This window comes from Tinamus guttatus, unplaced genomic scaffold (assembly GCF_059628265.1).
Source record: "Tinamus guttatus ecotype Peru unplaced genomic scaffold, ASM5962826v1 Tinamus_guttatus_pri_ptg000456l, whole genome shotgun sequence".
NCBI classification, from domain to species: Eukaryota; Metazoa; Chordata; class Aves; order Tinamiformes; family Tinamidae; genus Tinamus; species Tinamus guttatus.
In genome coordinates this window covers 1,891,473-1,904,632 of record NW_028288990.1, presented here as the reverse complement: position 1 = coordinate 1,904,632, position 13,160 = coordinate 1,891,473, and the positions used below count along the sequence as shown (strand labels likewise).

Here is a 13,160-nt window from a genome sequence, read left to right as displayed (position 1 = left end):
GTCCAGTTCTGGGCTCCACAGTACAAGAGGGATGTGGAGCTGCTGGACAGAGTCCAGCGCAGGACCACAAGGATGATCAGCGCAGGGCCACAAGGATGATCAGGGGCCTGGAACATCTGCCCTATGAGGAGAGGCTGAGGGAGCTGGGCCTGTTCAGCCTGGAGAAGAGAAGGCTGAGAGGGGATCTAATCAGTGTATATAAGTACCTCAAGGGAGGGAGTGAAGAGGATAGTGCTGGTCTCTTTCACTGGTGACCACCGACAGAACTAGAGGTAATGGCCACAAACTGAAGCACCAAAAGTTCCACAGGAACTTAAGGAAAAATTTTTTTAACAGTGAGGGTGACAGAGCGCTGGAACAGACTGCCCAAAGAGGTTGTGGAATCTCCTTCTCTGGAGATCTTCAAAACCCGCTTGGATGCCACGTGCTCTGGGTGACCCTGCGTGTGCAGGGGGGTTGGACTAGATGACCTCTAGAGGTCCCTTCCAACCTTAAGCATTCTGATTCTATGATTCTATTAGAAGTCACATTGAAATATGTTTACAGAAAGGCCTTGGTGATAGCACAAAAATTACATTTTTAAAGGCATGGAAAAGTATTGGAATTTGTAAAAATGCTGCCCCAACATTCAAGCATAGACACAAATGACACCCATGTAAACTAATATTGGATAACTAAAGATGAATTGGATACAAGACTAGGATATTTTCAGATTTTTGTCGGGAATTTGTTAGTAAATAATTTTTCTTCCATCATTCAAGCTTGTAGTATGAATAGCAAAATATATATAAGAACCGTCTCTTAATTTCTCTGTGTTATTTTGGACATTCTGTATGTCAACCAGTTTTTAAACTTACACGTTCTGGAAGCTACAGTAACCATCAGTGCTTACTCTTCCTGTTACGAATGCATGTACAAACTCTTGCCCCACACAAAGTACTAGGACTTCTTCATAAAGATACAGGAAGAAAAAAATAAAAAATAAAAAAACATAACCTACTCGTATGGTGTTCCCAAAGAAGGCAGAGTAGGTATTAGAAAAGGGCAGCCAAATGATTCTTAGTTACACCGTAATAATATTGCTTTGGTTATCATATATAATATTTACATGTGCTTTCCAAGTTTTTATTACAATTTTCTAGTAAACAGAAAAAAAAATAAATGTTGCTACAGAATAAAAAAAGCAAGGAGTCTCAGTCACATGTAAGACACACAATTTTCTTTGCCTGTTTTGCAACTGACAAGTAAAAAGGTTCATTTGAGATGAAAATTTGAGCATACAAAAATTGAACTACTGGAAACTGTGGTTTTCTTTGGAGAATACAGACCGCATCTCAGATCACCTCCACAGACTTATCCCAATCTCAAATGGATGTACTACACACTTAACTTTCTTTGCTGCGATACATTTTGCTGAAATCAACATGACTATTCAAAGTACCAACCTTGAATTCACAGGTAAGCAAGTGTTTGTAAAATTTGGATTTTAAATTGAGGTCCTTAAAATGAAAACAACATTTAATTTCACTATGATTTTACTCTAATTTTTTAGTTCCCTCTAAAAACAATCTCTTAGGTTGTATCCCAGAACATATCCATAATGCATAATACAACTCAGAAGATACAGACTTAGTCAATAAGTCTATCCAACAAGCAATTCCTTTCCATAGCTCTTATCCTCTCACTTCTGGAGAAGAGCAAAACAACTTGTCCTTCTGCACCACTCAGATGCAGGTAGCAGCAAGGGTCAGCATGGGTGGAAAGGTGGGTCAGGTGAGGCTGGTCAGGGTCACTACAGCCTGTCTATCTTTAAGGCCCTGGCACTATCCTTCTTTCCTGTACTTCACTGGAAAAGAGCATATGGGTTCCAACAACCCATACCCATATCAAAAAAAAAGTGCCTGGATCAATCTTATGCTTGCTATTCCAGTATCTTCTAAAAATGGGATTATACCACAAACTACAGCCAGTGCAAACGCTCGTTTGTGATACTTGTTTATAATCATTGTAAATATTTGTTTCTTACAAATATTTAGAGGATGAAATTATATTTCTAGGAAAGTTTCCAGTAAACATATGTCATAGTAGTACAACATAAGCTAAAAAAAAGTGCTTTAGAGAGGGGGAACTAGAGCAGGAAAACATGGAGCTGAGGGACGATAAAAAAAAATGTGGCAGCCTTCTTTGCAGAAAGGACTGAGTTTGCCCAGAGCCAGTCAAGAGACCTAAGTAATAATGTTTCTTAAACATATTACTAGCATTTTACTGATTAATAGTTCTACTTAATTTGATCTGTTGTCATTCCAGTGGCACATATAGAAGTGATACAAAATGCTTATTTAGTCCTTTTCTAATATAAGAGTCTCTTACATTCCTGATTAAAGGTTCAGGTCACTTCTTTAGAAGAAAATTTGCTTCAGTGGTAGAAACATTAATACTTTCTAAACTGTAAGCAGAATGCAGAGCTGCAAAAATATTCCATTTCTCAGATGCTATTCAAGCTCAAAATGTGAAATAGTGCTGATGCCTTTTTGTGCAGACCCTAAGAAAGATATATATCCTTTTTGAAATGTTCCAGCAACACCAGTAGTTTGAAACCACCTCTAACTATTATACTACAATTTATATTCCCAATTGTACAAGGTAGTTTTTGGTAGGTATTCTTCCCAGGGAGAGTAAAAACTCACAAAGCTAGATTGTGATTATTGCTGGTATTGCTAATAGGGAAAAAGAAGTATTAAAAGAAGGTTAGGGTGGAGGGTTCCTATTGAGCTAGGCACGAATGTCCCACTGAAACGGAAAAGAAATTTGGTCCATAACTAGCTTGTGCTCATTTGAAAATTCTACTTGCTGGCCTAATTAGAAGCCAAGCAACACTGCCTGACTGCAAATAATAAAAGTCATATAGCATTAATATGGAAATAGCCAAGAAGAACTACTGAAATGCAGCAAATCAAATTAATCTTTATGTTGTTATAAGCTCGAAAGGATTCTTTCCAATAGCCAAATTGATTTTTTGTTGTTTCCTTTTGGTGCCACCACTATAACATTTCAAATATAATTATTTCAGATTTTATGTGAAAAGCTTTTTCATTGTATTATGCTCAAACCTTTTCATTATTTCTTTGCCAGAGCTGTTAGTAAAATGTCTCTATCTCTTTCAAACCTATGAAAACCTTTGTCACTTTTTGGTCCATGATTTTTAATGTCAAGAAAAAATTCACCCATCCAAGTTCAAATTTCCTTGAACTTATTTTTATCCATCTGATAATAATTTTAAAAATCCTTTTCTGTTTTCCTGGGCTTTTTGTTATTTTACTTCAAAGGGTCTGTAAGCCAGAATAGCTCTTAGTGCTATCCTAGCCTCTTTTTCCTCCAATCCACCTAACCTGTTTATATACTAGAACAGCCCAAACTAGCTGTCACTTCAGTTCAACCACACAGACACCCGCACAAGTGCATTTTAACTGAGCTATGCTTCCCTCCTTCCTCCAGCTGCTGTTTAGTCCCACTGCATATTCTTTCACTCAAGTCTTCTGCCTCGCAAGTCAGACTTTAATTGGTAAGCTGGAGATTCAGACACAAAACAGAAAAAAATAGCTGGCAAAACATTATCCAGTGTTTTCACTTTTTCATACTCCAGGGTAGAGTCCTCCTAATGCTTTTAGCATGGTATAAACAATAAGAAATTCTTTAAAAAATCAAAACAATTCATTTGTGGATAAATAAATGATGACAAAGCGAAGGGTGCTCTGCTTAGCAATTGACTTATTTAGCTTTGGTAGAGAACTTTTATTGATAAGCATAAAGAGGGCAAGGTGCTGGAGCAGTCAGCACGTGAGGTTCAGCAAAGTCTGCCAGTCGGTGTGGGCTGGAGATGAAATCTGTATTGAAGAAAGTGACGAATAGCACCCTCCTCGTGCAAAGAGCTAACAAAATCCTAACAAGAAATTATCAGTCATAGTCCTGATAAGACATTCTGCTCTGGTCTGATCCTGCTGAGTCTGGACATGGAGGGAGCCTACCTGCTGTAGTTCACTTCATGGCTCTGTTTTTCTTCCTACTGATCTCAAAGCTTCTGCTCAGGTGAGGAAAGAGATAGCTGTGAGCCAGTCCTGGCAGCTCTGGTGATAAAGCAAAGGGGCTTGCTGGGAAGCTGGGTTGCTTGCTGGCTGTCAGGGAGATTACTCTGCACACAGGAAACATGCATAGATATTAACCATTAACCCCACATGCTTGCTTTACTCCTGCATTATCTGAATGAAAATCGGAAGGACACAGAAAGTACCACCCTTTTTGCCATCTACCAGACATCATTCCCTAAACCCATCACTTTTAAAAAATATTGTCATGTAACTCAGGATTTTCACAGAATCAGAATGGCCAGCTAAGGATATTCTTGGATAAACCCTGCTAGAAGCAAGAACCTCTGAGTATGCTTCTGGGAGGAATAACCCCAGACACCAGGGGACTGACCTTCTGGAGAGCAGCTCTGCAGAGAAGGACCTGGGCATCATAGTGGATGACAAGTTGACCATGAGGCAGCAGTGTGCCCTCGTGGCCAAGAAGGCCAATGGGATCCTGGGGTGCATTAAGAAGAGCGTCTCCAGCAGATCAAGGGAGGTGAACCTGCCCCTCTACTCAGCCCTGGTGAGGCCGCATCTGGAGTACTGTGTCCAGTTCTGGGCTCCACAGTATAAGAGGGATGTGGAGCTGCTGGACAGAGTCCAGCGCAGGGCTACAAGGATGATCAGGGGCCTGGAACATCTGCCCTATGAGGAGAGGCTGAGGGAGCTGGGCCTGTTCAGCCTGGAGAAGAGAAGACTGAGAGGGGACCTAATCAGTGTATGTAGGTACCTCAAGGGAGGCAGTGAGGAGGATGGTGCTGGCCTCTTCTCTGTGGTGGCCACCAACACAACTAGACATAATGGCCACAAACTGAAACACCAGAAGTTCCACAGAAGCTCAGTGAATGGTGAATTGTAACACACAGATTTTACTACAGCAGTGGGAACATTATTGTTTTCCTCCAAGCTTTCAAGCAGGTGATGCTCAGTACAATAGACATACACAGTATGAGATGATACTGTCTACCAGTTACATCCAGTTATCTAGATGATTCTTTTTAGTTGAACCAACTCTGATGGAAGACTACACATGCCATGTTTTGTCTCCTTGAAATCTTAGTAATTATCTGAAACAGACATTGGAAGTATATGAGAAGTAGGGATTAGTTAATCCATGCTTCACATGGATTTTGAACTGGAGCTTGAAAATTCTAGTTAAAGATTCTTGGGATTTAAATAATGGTTTAGACTGGAGAATTGAAAGGAAGCAGTAAGCTAACCAAATATATCAATTATTTAAGGGCTGGGAAATGAAGCATTAAAGTATATTTCAGGAAAGGAATAATAATAAGACCTTGATAATTTGAAAAAATTAGGCTGATATCAATTATGTGGTTATGTAAAGATATATACAGGCACTCTACTAGAGTAAAATAATGAGACATAAAGAAATAGTAAAAAAAACAAAGGATAACTATCTCAACTTTAAATTAATCTTGGGCAACAGATTATGCTTCAAATAGGTGACAAGAAAGCAGATACAGACTTGAATGGCATTATTAGGAGCATTATGCATAAAACTAGCATTTAGTATACTTCCCTTTAGTTTTTTGTTAAGAACCAAGCTTCGGCATTTTGGTCACACTTCAAAAAGAGAATGAACAAAGTAGAAGACTCCCAACCCTGAATGATAAAGAATGACTACAAGTTAGGAAGATAAAGCTGATGATAAAAGGGCATGCTTAGATTGGAGAAAAGATCCTGAGGAAAGACCTAATTGTCAGCAAATAGCAATAAGGATGTTTTGGTAAAGCAGGAATCAATTATTCTGACTCTGCAGAAAGGAGAAGAATGAAACATGATGGGCTTAACAACCTACAACTGTTTAAACATTAGGGAAAAACGATTGTCAAATGTCATTTTGCCAAATGAGCTAGATACAGTGGTCATACATCTATCCAGACTTTTAGGAAGAATTATAAATATCAAGCAAAGTTCCCCTAGACTGCTATTAAGTTGTACGTTACTCTAGAATTCTAAATTAAAGAGGGAAATATGTCATATTGCTAGTAGGAAAATGAAATTGTTTAATGAATCAACTTCTTAAATAAAAAGTGAGAACAACACATGCTTTCTCAGTAAATCATCCTGATCATTCAGGAAACATTTCAGAATGAGCTTTAAATAGATTTTGATTTGATCAACCACTCATGAGTTTTGTATAGTCTGTTCCTGTCATCTCTGCAATTGTACAGAACATGAATTACACCTCAACACTTCTGTATACAGGTAAAACCATACTGTGCATACGGTCAAATTTGAACAGCATAATTTTGAGTGCGTAAACATTAAAATGAGGTAGTTAGTTATATTTTTCTTTACCTCTATTTGAAGAGTTAAAAGTAAAAATGCATGTGAAAGTTACAGCTGGGTCCTCAATTAGACAAGAAAGCATGAATCTGAAGAGAACACAAAATAATCATAAAATTGGAGAATATGTTTCCTATGTGTTGGTGAGATGATAAGATGCATCAAGTGCATGAACTTGACTCAAAAAAAAACCCAGCTAAACAATCTGCTAATATAAGAGATAAGTATGAAGTCAAGTGTTGCTTGCAAATATTTTTCCACTGCTGTGAAAAAAGAAATTCGATGAAATCTATTTATTGTAAAGGACATATATATATATATATGCACATATGTAACTGCACATAGAATATCCAAAGTAAATTTATTTTTAATTTTATATTAACTATGACATGCATCATATTGTAGACTAATGAAAACACAAGCATCCCTCATACTCCTAACCATATCCAGAAAACAAAAATGAGCCTATATGATTCCGGGGTACTCGGTGTTGATTTTTTTAAAACATTAGTTATAACTAGAGTCTTAGCTTAAAGGAATTTTGTTAAGTATCTACAATTTTATTTCCATTCTCAACGCCATATTTAGTGGAGCTGATGGTGTTCCCCTGTAACTCAGAAACCATAACAAACATGTTTCTATTAATTAGATGCCTATACTTCTGCTCAGATAGTTACTGCATAATTATGCTGCTACACTTGATGTTGACCTGTCTGTAGTTTCACTAGTGACATCATCATCATATTACAGCTGCCAGAGGAATTGCATTGCTCTAGCCTGCTGGTTTGATCCAGTCCTGGAATGCTGGAATGTTCAACACTCCCTTAGACACTCGATAATGATGAGAGAAGCTGTTGTGATTGTCATCATTTTGCATAGATCCCAGCTAAGAGCATTTCTTTCTTTTCTTTTTTTTTTTTTGGTAGATAAACAATTAATCCATGATTTTCGTTGGTAACAAGATCAGGTTTTACAGTGCTCAACATATTTCTCACTCATAGCAGCTCTCTCTTCAAAGCAGCTTTTTTTTCCTCCTACAAAACCATGCAATTAAGCATAACTTAAGCTTAAACTCTATTTAATGTTTAAAATGCACGATAAACTTCCTGAGTGCATTTGCACTGTAAAAATTGCAGGAAGCAGTAGGTGGACCAGAAGGTCTATGAATGTTTTGAGCTGACATCATTATGCAGTGTATGTATCCCTATAGAAAAGGAACTGTCTTGCTCCTCTCTAAATTGGAAAGTACTAGTCATCTTTAACTAAACAAAATTCCCTTGTGCCTTCTAACTTTGAATGAAAATTTTTAAAATTCTCAAAATTCTATTAGCACTTAATCCTATCTGAAAATATATTTAAAAGTCTTAAACACAGGTAGTTCAAATTTCCACAAATGTGTCTGAGAAGAAAAAAAAATCATATTCATAAAATCACTCTGCAATAATCCAAGTCAAAATCACTACAAACACAGCCAATCAAAGAGCCATCTTTAGGCCACAGTTATCTGCCTTTACCATGAAATTATAAAGGAGGAATCTCTTTAATAAGTTTAATAGTAAGTTATTTACCATTAAGCAGACATACTACTTAGCTTATGCGCAACTTCCAGCAAATCTAAGACAACCCAAAGTTTTTGACCAGCTTAAAAGTAGATTCTTCAATAAAAGACATGTGCTAAAATGGTATACTGGTACCAAGCTATCCATATATTGTAATGAGCTTCAAAATTTTTCAGGCAAGAACGTGGAACAGAAAATAAGGGCATATGTCAGACACATCAGCTATCTACTATTGTACTTCGTCCTACTAAGAACTTATTCTAAAAATAATGACATCTCAGTAATACATGATCCTTCTCTCAGCACTTCATCATCTGAAATCTTTGCTCCCTGGAAGGCAAAACACTGCCAATTTTCTTGTACAGATTTGTGACGTATGAGGATTAGTGATGTGCCAATTACAAAGGTTACACTGTACTTTGTGTGAAATCAGAAAGGGCCATTGCAATGCTTTGCATAGCCACAAAATGGACTTGGCCACAATCACCCAGATGACTGCTAAAAGTCTTATTATAATCTTAGCTATCATTTCATTTTCTCTCAGAACAACTTTCACACAGCAATAAATCTCTTCACCATTTTATCACAATTATATTTCTTAAATGTTTTATTGAAATTTTGCTTTAAACATTCATTCATCTTAATAACAATGATCATAACAGAAATATAGAGAAATTCTTTAAAAACATAAAATGCTACCCTCAAGATCAAAGGCTAGTTCACTCGTCATTATCTCAGTAACTTTAGGGAGAGGTTAATTACTTACTATTGTACAGAATATTGACAGTACATATTTTATTACTGAGACCAAAAGAATGTTTATAGTTAATTAGAAACATTATTTTTCTAAACTTTTAACTAGGTTTTACCAATTGGATTGCAAACGCTCACATTATGAACAGCACATATAATTTATCCTGTCCATTGAGGTCCTCTCAGAAGCCCTATGCAACAAATAGGTGCCAGCAGCAGTCATAGGACCTAATAATTTGCAAAGAATTAGATGCAATTGGAGTATCTTGAAGGTTGAAGCAACTGAAAACAGACTGGAGACTAGGGGACATACAGTTTGATGTTTGTTGCTTGTATATTTACTTCACTGTGGTGCTGCCACCCCATCCTGCCTTTACTTGGTGAATGACAAGTTGACTATGAGGCAGCAGTGTGCCCTCGTGGCCAAGAAGGCCAATGGGTTCCTGGGGTGCATTAAGAAGAGCGTCTCCAGGAGGTCCAGGGAGGTGATCCTGCCCCTCTACTCAGCCCTGGTGAGGCCACATCTGGAGTACTGTATCCCGTTCTGGACTTCCTAGTACCAGAGGGACGTGGATCTATTGGAGGGAGTCCAGCGCAGGGCTACGAGGATGATCAGGGGCCTGGAACATCTGCCCTATGAGGAGAGACTGAAAGAGTTGTGCCTGTTCAGCCTGGAGAAGAGAAGGCTGAGAAAGGATCTAATCAGTGTACCTCAAGGGAGGCAGTGAGGAGGATGGTCCTGGCCTCTTTTCACTGGTGGCCACAGACAGAACTAGAGGAAGCGGCCAGAAACTGAAGCATCAAAAGTTCCACAGAAACTTAAGGAAAAATTTCTTAACAGTGAGGGTGACAGAGCACTGGAACAGGTTGCCAAGAGAGGTTGTGGAGTCTCCTTCTCTGGAGATCTTCAAAACCCGCTTGGATGCAGTCCTGTGCCACGTGCTCTAGGTAACCCTGCGTGTGCAGGGGGGTTGGACTAGACAGGTCCCTTCCAACCTTAAGCATTCAATGATTCTATGATTCCCCACTTCTGGCTGGGTTACTCTCACAACCATTACCTGTTCAGTCAACACAATTGCTTTGTTCAGAGTTAAATCTTATTTTCTAAACAAATATGAAAAGCTAATATACAACATTATAATTCTGCATTTTCTGCTGCTTGAAGAATCTAGAAATATTTCCATCTGTTTTGTAGACAGTTTACCACAAAATCACAGCATGGTTGTGAGGTTGGAAGGGGCCTCTGGAGATCCCCCAGTCTAGCCTGCCCTGCTCACAGCAGGTTACTCCAGACCATGCCTAGTCGGCTTTTGAATACATCTAAGGATGGAAACCCCAATCCCCTCTCTGGCAACCTGTCCTGGCATTTGATCATTCTCACAGTAAACTTTTTTTCTCTTATGTTTAAATGGAGTTTCTCGCATTTTAATTTGTGCACAATGCCTTTCACTGGACACCACTAACCAGTCTGGCTCCATCTTCTTCATTCCCTCAACAGATGTTTATACACATTTCTAAGACCCTCCATTAAATCTTCTCCAGGCTGAACAGGCTCTCATAGCCTTTCCTCATATGAGAGATGATCCAGTCCCTTAAACATCTCTGTGGCTCTTCACTGCACTCACTCCATTATGTTCATGTCTCATTTGTAGTGGGGAGTCCAGAATGCAGCTGGATAAAAAAAGATTCATATTCTAGATTATTGCATACTGTGAAGACCAAACAAAACACCTATAGCAAGCCAGACAGCTGAAGAAATGAACTGTGAAAGGTTACTATCTTCTACTTGCTGATAGAATCAAATTAAGACCTCAGTGACAGGAACTGCACTTGGGCAAAGACTTAATTAGGTCTTCTTCCTTTTAAAGCTTTGCTGTCTTGTGAGTACTGAGGACTTATATGTTAGATTTCTCTGAAAATACTTAAAGATGCAATCACTTTTCTAGTTACAAGGACAGAGTCCTCTTTTAAGGGAATTTAAAGATTTAGTTGCAAGAGACGGGAGAACATTGAAATGTTTAGGCATGCATTAAGGAACATCTTTTCCACAGACCTGTAATCTCTGCAGTGTGATGATTTCTGAACATTTGAGATGAATCATCAGAAGTTAAATTAAGGCTGTCTTTGCTTTGGCTCGCTCCAGAGCCCAGCTCTTGTCTAATGATTTTATAAACCTGAATGTCAAAACTGCATCTGCTAAATGTGTCATGGATGTATGAAAATCATGAAATGAAAAGAAACTTTTTCTTGAAACTGAATATTCATTTTTAGAAAGAACTTAAATTTTCAAGAAAATAAAAGATTAATCTATTTTATGAAACTAGTTATGTCAATTGTTTTAGTGATCATATGGCTGTTATTTCTCTTTAGTAGCATCTCTAACACTTCATAATTTGCTTCAGGAAATAAAGGAAATCTCATCTAATGTATCCACCAGGCTAGATAAGCAGCATTTCATGCCATAAAACTCGCAGATTTGGCCAGGACACTAAAATGATTACCCTTCCTTACACTTGTTGAAGTATATCAAGGAATGCGTAATGATTGCAGCTTGCCTGGAACAAGTCTTATGCATTGCTCAGACCAATTTCAAAAGCCCCACTTCTGTTGTCACCATGCTATGACACTGTCTCAGGTCAGAAGTGGGAGAGAAAAGTCCTTTTTCCTATAAAAGGTCAGGCATAAATGTGCACATAATGGTTAAAACCAGAACAGCAGTAAATCCAGTACACAAAAAGCTACATAGATGTGTTCTTGTGTTTCCAGAAATAGAGTCTGAGAAAAAAACAGCATGGTTCATGAACCCAAGTAGTCATTCGAGAAAACTCTAACTTTCCTTGAAAATTCTTCCTGCAAATAGTAAGAAGTATTCTGAAGACATCTGTGAAATAAACACTATGAAAGCAAAAAAATCAAGTTAAGACATTATTAAAGTGGAAGAATGATGTAATTGAGATATCATTTGGTTATTCCTTCTTGTTTGGATATGGAGAGACCACCCTAGAAAAGCAAGTTACCAGCACTAAAAAGAAAAAGTAGCATGTCAGAAAGGACATCTGAAGCAGCTTAACACCACCCTACATGCTTTCAAGAGAAGGAGAAATTCTTAACAGAGAAATAAAGCAAGTGCAAGTGAAGAGGTCAGTGTGAAGAGAAGCACATCAATCGACTCTTTGACATGAAAAGGTCTGGAAATGGAGCTAAGACTCTGCCTCTGATCTATCAGCACTGTTAATATAGCTGAGCCTCCTGTGATTAAGCATTTACAGGAATTATGAACAAAATCAAAGTATGTGGGGGAATCTTGGCTTAGGAAATATCATTTTCGAACAAAGCCAGTGGACTTTACGCAAAATCTGACTTTCAATTCAGATCAACTGGCAACTTGTCACAAAACAGTGATGCAATCCAGTCCACCATACACCATAAGAACAGACTACTGTTCTTAGGAAAAACAGGATATAGCCAAATGTTCCAATTATTATTCACAGTAGTGCCAAGAAAATATATATATATATATATATTTATTCCTTCCATTTCTGTCATATGAAAACTTGGTGTGCCTTACAAGTGAATAATGTGGTTCTAAAATATGCAGACATTTTTCCTTAAAGACTTTATTTTAAAAGGCCACATGCAATGAAACTTTCTAAAACCATACAGATTTACCTGTTTTTGGTGAAGCTAACATAAATGCCCTTTTAGTAAAATGTTCCAGAGTAGTATTTCAAAAATCTGAAAAATAATAGATGCTGGCTGAAATTGTTCAAATAACCTTCTTTCAAATTTTCAAATGTGTGCAAGAGTTCAACAGTGTGATCTTATCTGGAAAGGTTAAAATAATTTGCAAGATAGCTTACTGGTTCTGTAATTTATACTTTATATATTATAGCCCCCATAAGAACTGTATATATTGCTTCACCTACATGACCTGCCCATCCTTTTTTGAATGATGGAATGAATTCAGTCAGGCAAAAAGTCTGAATTAACAGTGAAACTGCAGATGCGTGACAGCACATATATTACTTCAATCAAAAGGAAAGTTCACTGATAGTGGTTCACAGCTAAATTTACTTTCCTTGCTTGCCTCTATTTAGTCCTATCACCACAAACTGACAGGTCATGTGGATAAAACAAAACAAAACAAAAAGAATGCATGAAGAATCAAGTTTTTTTTTCATTTTTCCCACTGGTGATGTGTGCTTTTTTTTGCTTATTTTTGCTAGAATTACATGTTACCTTCACAAAATGCATTCCCTTGGCGAAAAAAGATACCATCAGTGGCTACCAACTTGTTCATTCTGTCAAACAAACAGAAAAAGCAGAAGACCTTTCATCACCCCATAATCCCATTTTACCTCATTACTAAATAAAAGAGTGGACGATGAGCACATTACCGAGAAGACATTTT

The 13,160-nt window shown here is 37.8% G+C and overlaps 1 long non-coding RNA gene across 1 annotated transcript; it reads left to right on the top strand.

Moving 5' to 3' along the window:
- Positions 1-444: 444 nt before the first annotated feature.
- LOC148593133 (uncharacterized) lies at positions 445-9,770 on the top strand. Its single transcript, XR_015913800.1, has 2 exons — positions 445-478; positions 9,730-9,770. It is a non-coding gene; the product is annotated as an uncharacterized LOC148593133 (long non-coding RNA).
- The last annotated feature ends 3,390 nt before the right edge of the window (positions 9,771-13,160 follow it).